The 10,362-nt window shown below is 38.6% G+C and overlaps 1 pseudogene; it reads left to right on the top strand.

Annotated features, from left to right (window-relative positions):
• The first annotated feature begins 3,122 nt into the window (after nt 1–3,122).
• LOC101399832 (olfactory receptor 7D4-like) lies at nt 3,123–4,061 on the top strand (annotated as a pseudogene).
• The last annotated feature ends 6,301 nt before the right edge of the window (nt 4,062–10,362 follow it).

The following is a 10,362-nucleotide window of genomic DNA, read 5'->3' as shown; positions in this document are numbered from 1 at the left end:
CTCATGGAATAAGAAAAAAAGAGGAGAGAAATTGGGCACGGGGGTTTACCTCTAGAGTAGTGAGACTGAGATGGTCTCATGTTTATTTAGTCTACGATGGTGCAGTCTCTGTACTTGGAAGATACTTTAGTTTCTACTGAGCCCAGTCTTTTCCAGTGCTTGTTCTGTTTCCTTGTCTGTCTTTTTGGAATCTACTGAATTTCTGTGATAAGAGTTATTTTCTGGACAGTCTCCACCTCTTCTCTACTCTTTCCCATAATGGTAGAGTCCTGTCGGATTTCCTGCATCCAATCATTACTCACTGACTGCTCACTGGAGATCTATTATGCGCGAGGTATTGTCTACTTTATTCCTAACATGACTGGATTTTTCTGTTTCTTAACAATTTAGTCAGGGGATTTGCCTTACTGATAGAACTTAGTTCTGTACTGATTGTTGTTGCTGTTTAACTTCAGTGTTCACAATATCATCTATAGTAATTATTTCTGATGCTTGGTATTCAGCCCAACTTCTTTTTCTCATCTTTCCAACGTCTTTTAAATGTTGAGGAGAATATCTACTGATTGAAATTGGAGTAGACTGCCTTGGTCTGTTCATGAATTTAACACAAATATTTTAGTGTTTAATGTAGAATATCCTGTTTACTGTAGTTTTAAAACTACCATTCTTCATTGGGTTTAGAAATTGTCCTTGGTTTCCTCATTTAGCAAAAGCCTCTGTCCTGCCTGCCTGCTAACCACGGTGATGACTGTTACTTTTTCTCAAATGCATTTTCTAGTGTGATTATGCTTATGATTTCTCCTCATTGACCTATTTTTGTGATGAATTATCTTAGCAAACATCCTAGTATTAAACTACCTTCCCATGCCTAGATAGATATTACTTATTCATGATGTATTATTCTGTTAAAATAGATATGAAGAAATTTAATTTACCTTTTCATTGAATTTTGCATCTTTATCCAGGAGTATGTGAGCTTGAAGATTTCTTTTAGGTGTCATAGTTGACACTTTGGGTTTTATTTGTATTATACTTGTAACATTTGTATGTGTTGAGCACCTACTACGTGCCAGGCACCATGGAAGTCCCTGGGAAGACAATGGTGAGCAAAAAGAGTCACATTCTCCGACTCACAAGTAAAGATAAATTACCAACATGAGAGGCACATCAGGAATTTCACAGGATGCTGGACTTGTGGGGCTCCCCCACTCTGTCCTCCTGACCCTCCCTCTCTCTTCTCCATCTCACTGGTCTCTCAAGTCCCTTCATTCCCAAGCTCCATGACCCACAGGTTAACCATGAATTCTGTTCTCTCAGCCCAAAATGCTTGGCCTTTCCTGTTTCCCCTTGTTAACAGTTACCCATCTTTCCTTTCACAGTTCAAATATTCATATTTCAGAAAAATAATATTTTTCCACCCACCTGCCAAGACTAAACTGGTCCTCAATGATTTTTTCTCTCTGAATTAATCAGGATTCTCTAGGCATTAACAACATGGACCTTTTTTCTGTCATGGAGCATGTTGACATTTATGATCACTTCTAAAATTTTCCTTTCAAATTTTAGGATGACTTGATTGATAAAAGCTTTCAATATATTTTAATCAAATCTATCAACCACATTTTTTTGCAATTAATTCTACTGGTTTTTAGTACAACACATCACCACTTCTGAGCATGTACACATAGGCACACACGAGAACACACACTTTGCATTTTATTTTAAAGCTTTGTGATTTTGTTCCCTCCTCTTATCTTTCTTGTTCACATACTTTTCTCTCTTCTTTTTTTTTTTTTAATTTTTTGTTTATTGCAGTAACATTGGTTTATAACATTGTAAAAATTTCAGGTGTCCATCATTGTACTTCTATTTCTGCATAGATTACATCATGTTCACCACCAAAATACTAATTACAACCCATCACCACACACATGTACCAAATTATCCCTTTCAACCTCCTCCCTCCCCCCTTCCCCTCTGGTAACCACCAATCCAATCTCTGTCCTTATGTGTTTGTTTATTGTTGTTATTATCTCTCTTCTTAAAAGTATCCCCACGGCAGGCAGTTTCTGAAACAGGTAATCATAGGGATCTTCATTAATTAGAAGTGCTGCATGGCAATTAAAAGAGGTAACAGATCTGTTGTGTGTATAATGATCAGAATTCCATCTTGAGTGACTGCCACAGTTTAAGAGGAATATTGAAAATGATAGCCTCATGAGACTGATTTATTGTAATGTTAAGAACAGAAGCCCACATTTATCACCTGTCCCCTGTATGTCACAGAAATCACAACAAAAATTACATGCATCATCTCATTTAATTCACTCATCAGTCTTACATTGTAGGGAATATTTTCTACTCCCATTGTAGAGGAGAGGTATCTGCAGTGAGGAGAGGTTAAATAACTTTGTCAAGGTCACACCAAAAGTGATTTGGTGGAGCAAAATTCTGTTCTAGGACATCTGACTCCAGGTGCCATTTTATAAATCACATCTCTATCTTTTACTATGGGACAGTTACACATCAAAAATACTTGTCATAAAAGGAACACATAAATAATGATAATAATAGCTATCATTTATTGAGATCCTGCTGTGCACAAAGGTATTTCTAAACCTCACAAAGAAGGCAATAGAAGTAACCATATTTTTAGAAATAAAATAAATAAGGCACTTCAGTGTTAACTATGACATGGATAGTAAGCATCAAGTCATAGAATTAAAGTGGTGAGAATCCACATCTTGATAAGTGTCAGAGCTATTTGAATGAAGAAATTATGGAGACTATCAAAGTACAGTTACTAAATGACTTGAACTCTTTTGGAAAGGTCATATCATAGAAGAAACTGGTTTATCTCTACAGCCTAAAATGGAATTAAAACCAGTGAGTAGGAGACAAAAAGAGACTTCTGTTAAATTTCAAGAAGGCTAAATAATTACATTTAAAAAGGAAATGGGCTCCCACTTGACTTAATGAATGACTGACATTGGAAAGACTTAACAGAGGGTGAAGTTTGTCCATCTAAAAGTGGAATCAGGAGGTGTTGACTAGCTCAGGTGCCAGTTGGAGGTTCACCGAACATTGCTTTTGTTTCCTTCTCCAGCAGACACACCAACTCCATGGAAGGAGGAAACAACACAGAAGTATCAGAATTCCTCCTACTGGGTCTTTCAGAGGATCCTGAACTTCAACCTCTTCTCTTTGGAACGTTTCTGTCCATGTACCTGGTTACCGTGCTTGGGAACTTCCTCATCATCTTGACCATCATCTCTGACTCCCATCTCCACACACCCATGTATTTCTTCCTCTCCAGCCTGTCTTTTCTTGACATTGGCTTCACCTCGACCACCGTCCCGAAGATGCTGGTCAACATCCAGGCACAGAGAAAAGACATCTCCTACATAGGATGCTTCACTCAGGTCTATTTTTTAATGGTTTTTGCTTTACTGGAAGGTTTTCTCCTGACTGTCATGGCCTATGACCTATTTGTGGCCATCTGCCACCCGTTGCACTACATGGTCATCATGAACCCACGCCTCTGTGGCCTCCTGGTTCTGATGTGCTGGTTTATCACTTTCTGGGTCTCCCTGCTTCATATTCTACTGTTGAGGCAGCTGACCTTCTGTATAGGTACTGAAATTCCACATTTCTTCTGTGAATTGGCTCAGGTTCTCAAGGTGAGTTGCTCTGACACCCTCATCAATAACATAGTCTTATATGTGGCCTCTGCCCTCTTGGGTGTGTTTCCTTTTACTGGGATCTTCTTCTCTTACTCTCAACTTGTCTCCTCTATAATGAGAATTTCCTCTGCAAGAAGAAAATAGAAAGCATTTTCCACCTGTGGATCTCATCTCTCTATAGTCTCCTTGTCGTATGGGACAGGCCTGTGCATCTACTTAAGTTACACTGTGACAAATTCTTCTCACAGCAATTCGATCACCTCAGTGATGTACACCATGGTCACCCCCATACTGAACCCCATCATCTACAGACTGAGGAACAAGGATGTGAAGGGGGCCCTGGGAAGGCTCCTCAGCCGAGCTGCCCCTGGTCTCTGATGGGTCACTGGCATCAGGACAAAGTGGCTATGGTGGACTCAAAAAGCAAATATTACGTATTTAATGCCCTGTTTCTTTTTCTCCCCTAAAAGACAACGTCATTTCTTCTACTCCAGAAGAACCTATGACTCTGTTTTTATTTGTTTTTGTGTTAGTTTCTCTTCAACAACCTCGTCAGCCATTCCTTTGTGATTTTTCTACCTTATTTGCAGCCCATAAACTTTTATCTTTGGTCAGCTTTCTTACAGGCATTCCTGATGTTGCCAACATTCAATCTGAATACTTATTTTATCGTTTACCCCAAAAATTGTCTTCTCAAATATTGATATCTTCACTTTAAATTGGTTGAGTGTTTGTTTTTCCTAGAAGAAATGCAATGAAAATCATACAACAGTCATGACCAAAGTGATGGCCATATCAAGACTCTTCTTGTTGTTTTACCTGTATAATTTTGAATTATCCTGACAACATTTCTTTGAGATTTTTTTTCTCTTTTACTCCATTTTTCAGGGAAAGAGGTTGGAAGTGGGCTGGATTCTAATCTGGAAACCTGACTGTGAGCCCACACCCTTACTCTGGTATCGTACTTTTCATGAAAACAGTTATGTGATTTTTCAACTTCAAGAGTAGAAATCTAGATTTGAAAGCTAGTTTCTCCAGGAGATTTATAGTAATATATTGCATAGGATAACTCTGAGATATGGCTTCACTCTTTGCCTTCCATTCTGCTCTCTTCCTTTCTTCCTCTTCTTTCATGTGTTATTGGACCGTTATTTCTCATGATTGCACTTTTAGGATACACTCAAAGATCCAAAAGCACATAATAGTGAATACAATAAAGTAAGACTTTTTCTCTCCAGTGGTTTGTTAGGGGGGAAGATACTCTCTGGAGGTGCCATCAGGAATGATAGTTACACACTTGTGGAATGCATTAAGAACTTAACAACAATAAACAAACACATAGGGACAGAGATTGGATTGGTGGTTACCAGAGGGGAAGGGGGGAGGGAGGAGGGTGAAAGGGATAATTCGGTACATGTGTGTGGTGATGGGTTGTAATTAGTATTTTGGTGGTGAACATGATGTAATCTATGCAGAAATAGAAGTACAATGATGTACACCTGAAATTTTTACAATGTTATAAACCAATGTTACTGCAATAAACAAAAAATTTAAAAAATATATATTACATAAAAAAAAAAGAACTTAATTCACTTTTTGAGAAGAATATTGATAGAACTGAGTCTACAGTGAAAGGTGGAGAATTAGAACCTGTCAGCATTTCTCCCATGTTCCCTGGGATCTTTTCACCATCTCCATTGCAGGATTGCCTAACTGTCAATGGTTCACAGTAGGTGAAACTTACTTTTCCTAATGCATGATGGCAGAAGTAACAAGGGATTATGACCACCAGAAACAGCTCTTGATGGAGAGCTTTGGGGTATAATATCTCCTTCACTCCTTTTATGGGGCAATTTTGAAGTTTGGATTTTGTGCCACTTTCCGTGATTTCCCTACAGGATGAAAACTCTGCTCAGTTATTGTGGGATCTGACTTGAGGTAAACTTTATTGGATGCATTTTCTTCCCTATATCACTTCTCTCTCTAACCCATGTTCCATGTTCTCCTCTCCTTCCTATAAGGAGCTTGCACACGAATCCTAAGCTCGGTGTCTGCTTCTATGGGAAAAAAACAAAACAAGTGATACAGGCTGTGAAGGGTATCAAAACAATATCATGAATGGAACTTCGGGTTTTTGGCAAAAGAAAAAATAAATAAACCAGGAATTGTGTATCTAGTAAGATCTTCACATTACTAAAAACTCTTAGTTTGTTAGTGAGGAAAAATTTATCTTATAGGCTTCAATTCACTTTGATTAAATTAAGTTTAATCCAGTGTTATTTTTTGTCTACTGTATACAAGTTGAAGAGGGGACCAGTGAGGTAGCCATGATTGCCACACAGAGTCGTGAGTCTAGCAATTCTGGGGTGCAACAGAGCATGTTGAAATCAAAGGAAAAGTGTTCAATCACCTCGAGTAATTTCGGAGAAAACTTTACAAAATTGACTTTACAGACTCATTGATATGTAATTAACATACCATGAAATTTGCCCATTGAAAATATAAATTTAGTAATTTCAATAGGGCCGGTCCCATGGCTTAGTGGTTAAGTGCATATGCTCCACTGCTGGCGGCCTGGGTTTGCATCCTGGGCGCGCACTGATGCACCGCTTCTCTGGCCATGCTGAGGCCGCATCCCACATACAGCAACTAGAAGGATGTGCAGCTGTGACATACAACTATCTGCTGGGGCTTTGGGGGAAAATAAATAAATAAAATTATTAAGAACTTCCCACATAGAAAAAAAATTTCAATAAATTTAGATTTATGCAACCATCATCATAATTCAGTTTTAGAACATTTGTGTCATCCCAAAAAGTTCTCTTGTGCCCATATACACTTAATTCCCACTCACACCTCCATCCTAGACAACAACTTATCTCTTTCTGTCTCTGTAAATTGGTCTTTTGTAGAAATTTTATATAAATGGAATCATACAATATGTAATCTTTTGTATCTGGCTTCTTTCCTTTAGCATAATTGTTTTGAGGGTCATCCCTGTGGAGACACGTATCAGTGTTTTGTTCCTTATAATTGCAGAATAGTATTCAAATGTGTGGATATACCATATTCTGTTTATCCACTAACCAGTTGCAGTTTGGGTTATTATGAACATTTGCGTACATGTCTCTGTGTTGACATGTGTTTTTATTTCTCTTGGGTAGATAATATGGAGTATAATTACTGGACTATATTGTAAATTTATGTTTGTTATTTAAGAAACTGTCAAAATGTTTTCAAAGTGGCTTCACTATTTTACATTTTCATCAGCACTGAGTGAACATTCCAGTTTTTCCACATCTTTGCCAACACTTGAGATTCAGGAAAAACTTCTAATGGGCGAATGTACTTGAGCATTGGGTGACAAGTAATAAATGGAAATTTAATTTGAGAATGGGTTTGGGTTGGAAGAAGAGAGGATAAGACAGTGGGACCTACAGGAACAAGGAACCACACGCACATAAGCATGGAGAAATTCAAGAGTAAGGCATTACAGGAAGAAGTATGGAACTTATGACTGATTTGTTAGAAATAAGCCTAGATATGCAGATGGAGGGCAGATTATTGAGAGTCTAATTTGAGATATTAATGCTTTTAAAAACAATTGAGCACCAGCGCCATGATGCTGGGTTTTGAAGGGACACATGACATGATCTGACTTGGAATTTTAAAAGATCATTCTGGCTGCTGAGTTGAGAATGGATTGTAGTATTTGGGAAATTTGATTGGAGCTTACAGCAGGAAGCCAGCTGAGTTATAGCAGGATAGGACCCAGGGTGGGGCGTGGTAGTGTAAGTGTTGATAAGTGGTCAGTTGGGCCAAGAGGATTTGTTGTCAGGCAGGATATGGGTGAGAGAGAAAAAGTGGAGACAAGAAAGACTCCAGGTTTGGGGCCTGAACAACTGAAAGAGTGGAATTGTATTAATAGAGATAGGAGGGCGATGGGTGGAGCAAATTTGGAAAGAAAGGGGACATCTGAAGTTCAGGTTTTGAAATGTCAAAAATGAGATATTCCAAAGGATAAATATTATATGATTCAACTTATGTCAGATGACTGCAGTCAGCAAATTCATAGAGGCAAAAACTAGAATAGAGATTACCAGGGGCTAGGGGGAGAGAGGATCAGGGAGTTAAATGTTTAATGGGGACAAAGTTTCATTTGGGGATGATGAAAAAGATCTGGAGATGCATGGTGGTGATGGTTGGACATAATGTGAATGTAGTTAATGCCACAGAGCTATACACTTAAAATAGGTAAAATGATAAGTTTCATGTTATGTATATTTTACCATAATAAAAAACAAAGGAGATGTTTGTTTGACATCCCATTGGGAACTGGAGTTTGGTAGAGAGGGCTGTACTGGAGGTGAAAATTGGAGCATCATAGACATAGAGGCAGTATTTGAGGCTAGCAAGCTGGTTGAGATCACCAAAGGAGCAAGTGTAAATATGCAGAAGGACCAAAGGCAGAGCCCTGGGATGCTCTGGGAGGAGTAAACTGCAAAGGAGACTGAATAGGAGAGACCAGAGAGGTAGCAGGAAACTAGGAGAGCTGGTGTACTGAAAGCCTAGTGGAGAAAGCTTATCAGTGAAAGGCTGGGGCAAAGAGAGAAACAATTCTTCTCAAGAGGAAAAGGTGTGACCCCTTGTGAGGGGTATATCCTTTCTCAGAAAGGGCCAGAGTTGTGCTCTGCAAAGAGAGACAACATCTGGTGAGAGGAACTTTACGTTTTGTTGAACATGTGGCATTCCCAATGCCGTAGATGTTGGGCAGTGTTCCAGGTATTGTCAGAATGGTTCCATGAAGGTTTTATGCAGCAGTATTTTAGATTATTTTTCTAGTCTCTTCCAGTAACCACCAACTTTCTATAACGAGGTAGGAAACATACATAGGAGACAGCCCTGGTGATCTCTGTCTTTGTTTTGTATCTCTTCCTATATCCGTGATGCCATCAGAAAGAGCTAGTGTATCCTAGTAAGTGCCGGAGGTGGGGTGGGGGAAGGGAGATGTAAACAGTAAAGGAGAAGCTTTTATTAAATCAGAGTACTAGGCACACAAAAAGTGTTTCTCAAAGTGTCTCTAGACCAGTAGCACCAGCATGCCCTGTGAGCTTGTTAGACATGCAAATTCTTGTCCTTCATCTCAGATCTACTAAATCAGAAACTCCAGGGACAGGCCCAGCCATTTGTGTTCAATAAGCCATCCAGGTGGATCTCATGTATGGCTAACATTTGAAAACAATTGTCTTAGGGGTTTTATTGAAATGCATGATGAAGGACCCACACCAGGCAGCATCATCAGAGATCTCAGGGCCCTCCACCTTCAAAATGTTATCTAATAAAAATGATACATTTGTCTTTGACTTTGCAATGCTTATGTCCACTTTCTTTTTTCATCTTATGCATTTGTTTCTATTATCAGAATAATATTATATACTTATGGTTCATAGCAGCAATCCTTGCATGGTCATTAGTTGTCCTTTCTTGATGATTCCATGTTCAATTGAATGTTAGCTCTCGTTGAAAAATCCACATTATTTGTCATTTGAAAGTTACATCCTTATTTTCCTACTCAAAGAGCCTGCACTCCACTCATATACATGTGCACACTACCATTTGCAGCAATGGCTGTTAAAAATTATCAATTACATTTTGATTCCTATGGAATTTGCCAGATTTTGTATTGATATATTTACAAAATAAATTAATGTAAATAGCTTTCCTAAAGCTGAAGCATATTTAGATTCCTGGGATAAAAATTATTGACCCATGGGGTATTGTTCTTTAACATATTGATCAGTAGGTTGAAGTTCAATGGGATTTTGCTGTGTCGCTGGAAGTGTTACACATTTACGAGTCAAGACCTCTAAACCTGCAGAGGCCAGAGGTGTGGAGAGAAGCACAAACTCCCCAAATGGCTTTCTGTGAGAGATGTTAGATGGGGTTCCTTCTACTTTCAACCCTTGATTTCTGGAGCCATGTATGCTCTAATTGACATTACAGCACATTACAATTGTCATTGATTTAGGGTGTAGACTGCACCCTGTGAATTATGTAGTGAGTACGTCCTGAGTATTCAAATGCCTGCATGAAATATGACCATTCTCTTTGAAATTTAATGACTTTCTATGTCTGCCATTAATTTTTTTTTTTACCTCTCTTATACTCAATATTCCATTTAGGCTACGTATTACTTCTGTCCTCTTTTTCCCTGTCAAATTTTATATATGATATATACTTGCCACCTATATTTCCTCAGTACTCACTCTTCAACCCACTCTATCTGGATGATTTCTTACCCTTCCCCTCTACGTAGATGTAAGAAATGGAGCCCTCCCTAATTTTGACAAAGGCTTCAATGTCACCAGCAAATGTCAAGGGATATTTTTCAGTCCTCACTTGGTTAGTCCTTTCCACAAAACCAAAACTGTTAACCACTCTGCTTTTCCTCAAAAAGGACCTCTTTCTCTCCACAACATTGTGGACACCAAGTGATCCATAAAATCTCCCATGATTTTTCAAGGGAAGAACATCACAGGTTTGGTTCCTGTAGAAATTAAAATTTCTTTAGGGGATAGTTTATAATATTTAAGTCAAATCAAAGAAGGAAACGTCTCTCCTTGAAGGAAATAAACTCATTTCCCCACTTTGCTGCTTGTGCGGCCACAACATTGGCTGA

This window comes from Ceratotherium simum, chromosome 39 (assembly GCF_057802395.1).
Source record: "Ceratotherium simum simum isolate JZ-2026a chromosome 39, ASM5780239v1, whole genome shotgun sequence".
In the NCBI taxonomy this organism is placed as follows: domain Eukaryota; kingdom Metazoa; phylum Chordata; class Mammalia; order Perissodactyla; family Rhinocerotidae; genus Ceratotherium; species Ceratotherium simum.
The sequence above is the reverse complement of the archived record's forward strand: the minus strand, read 5'-3'. Positions and strand labels throughout refer to the sequence as shown.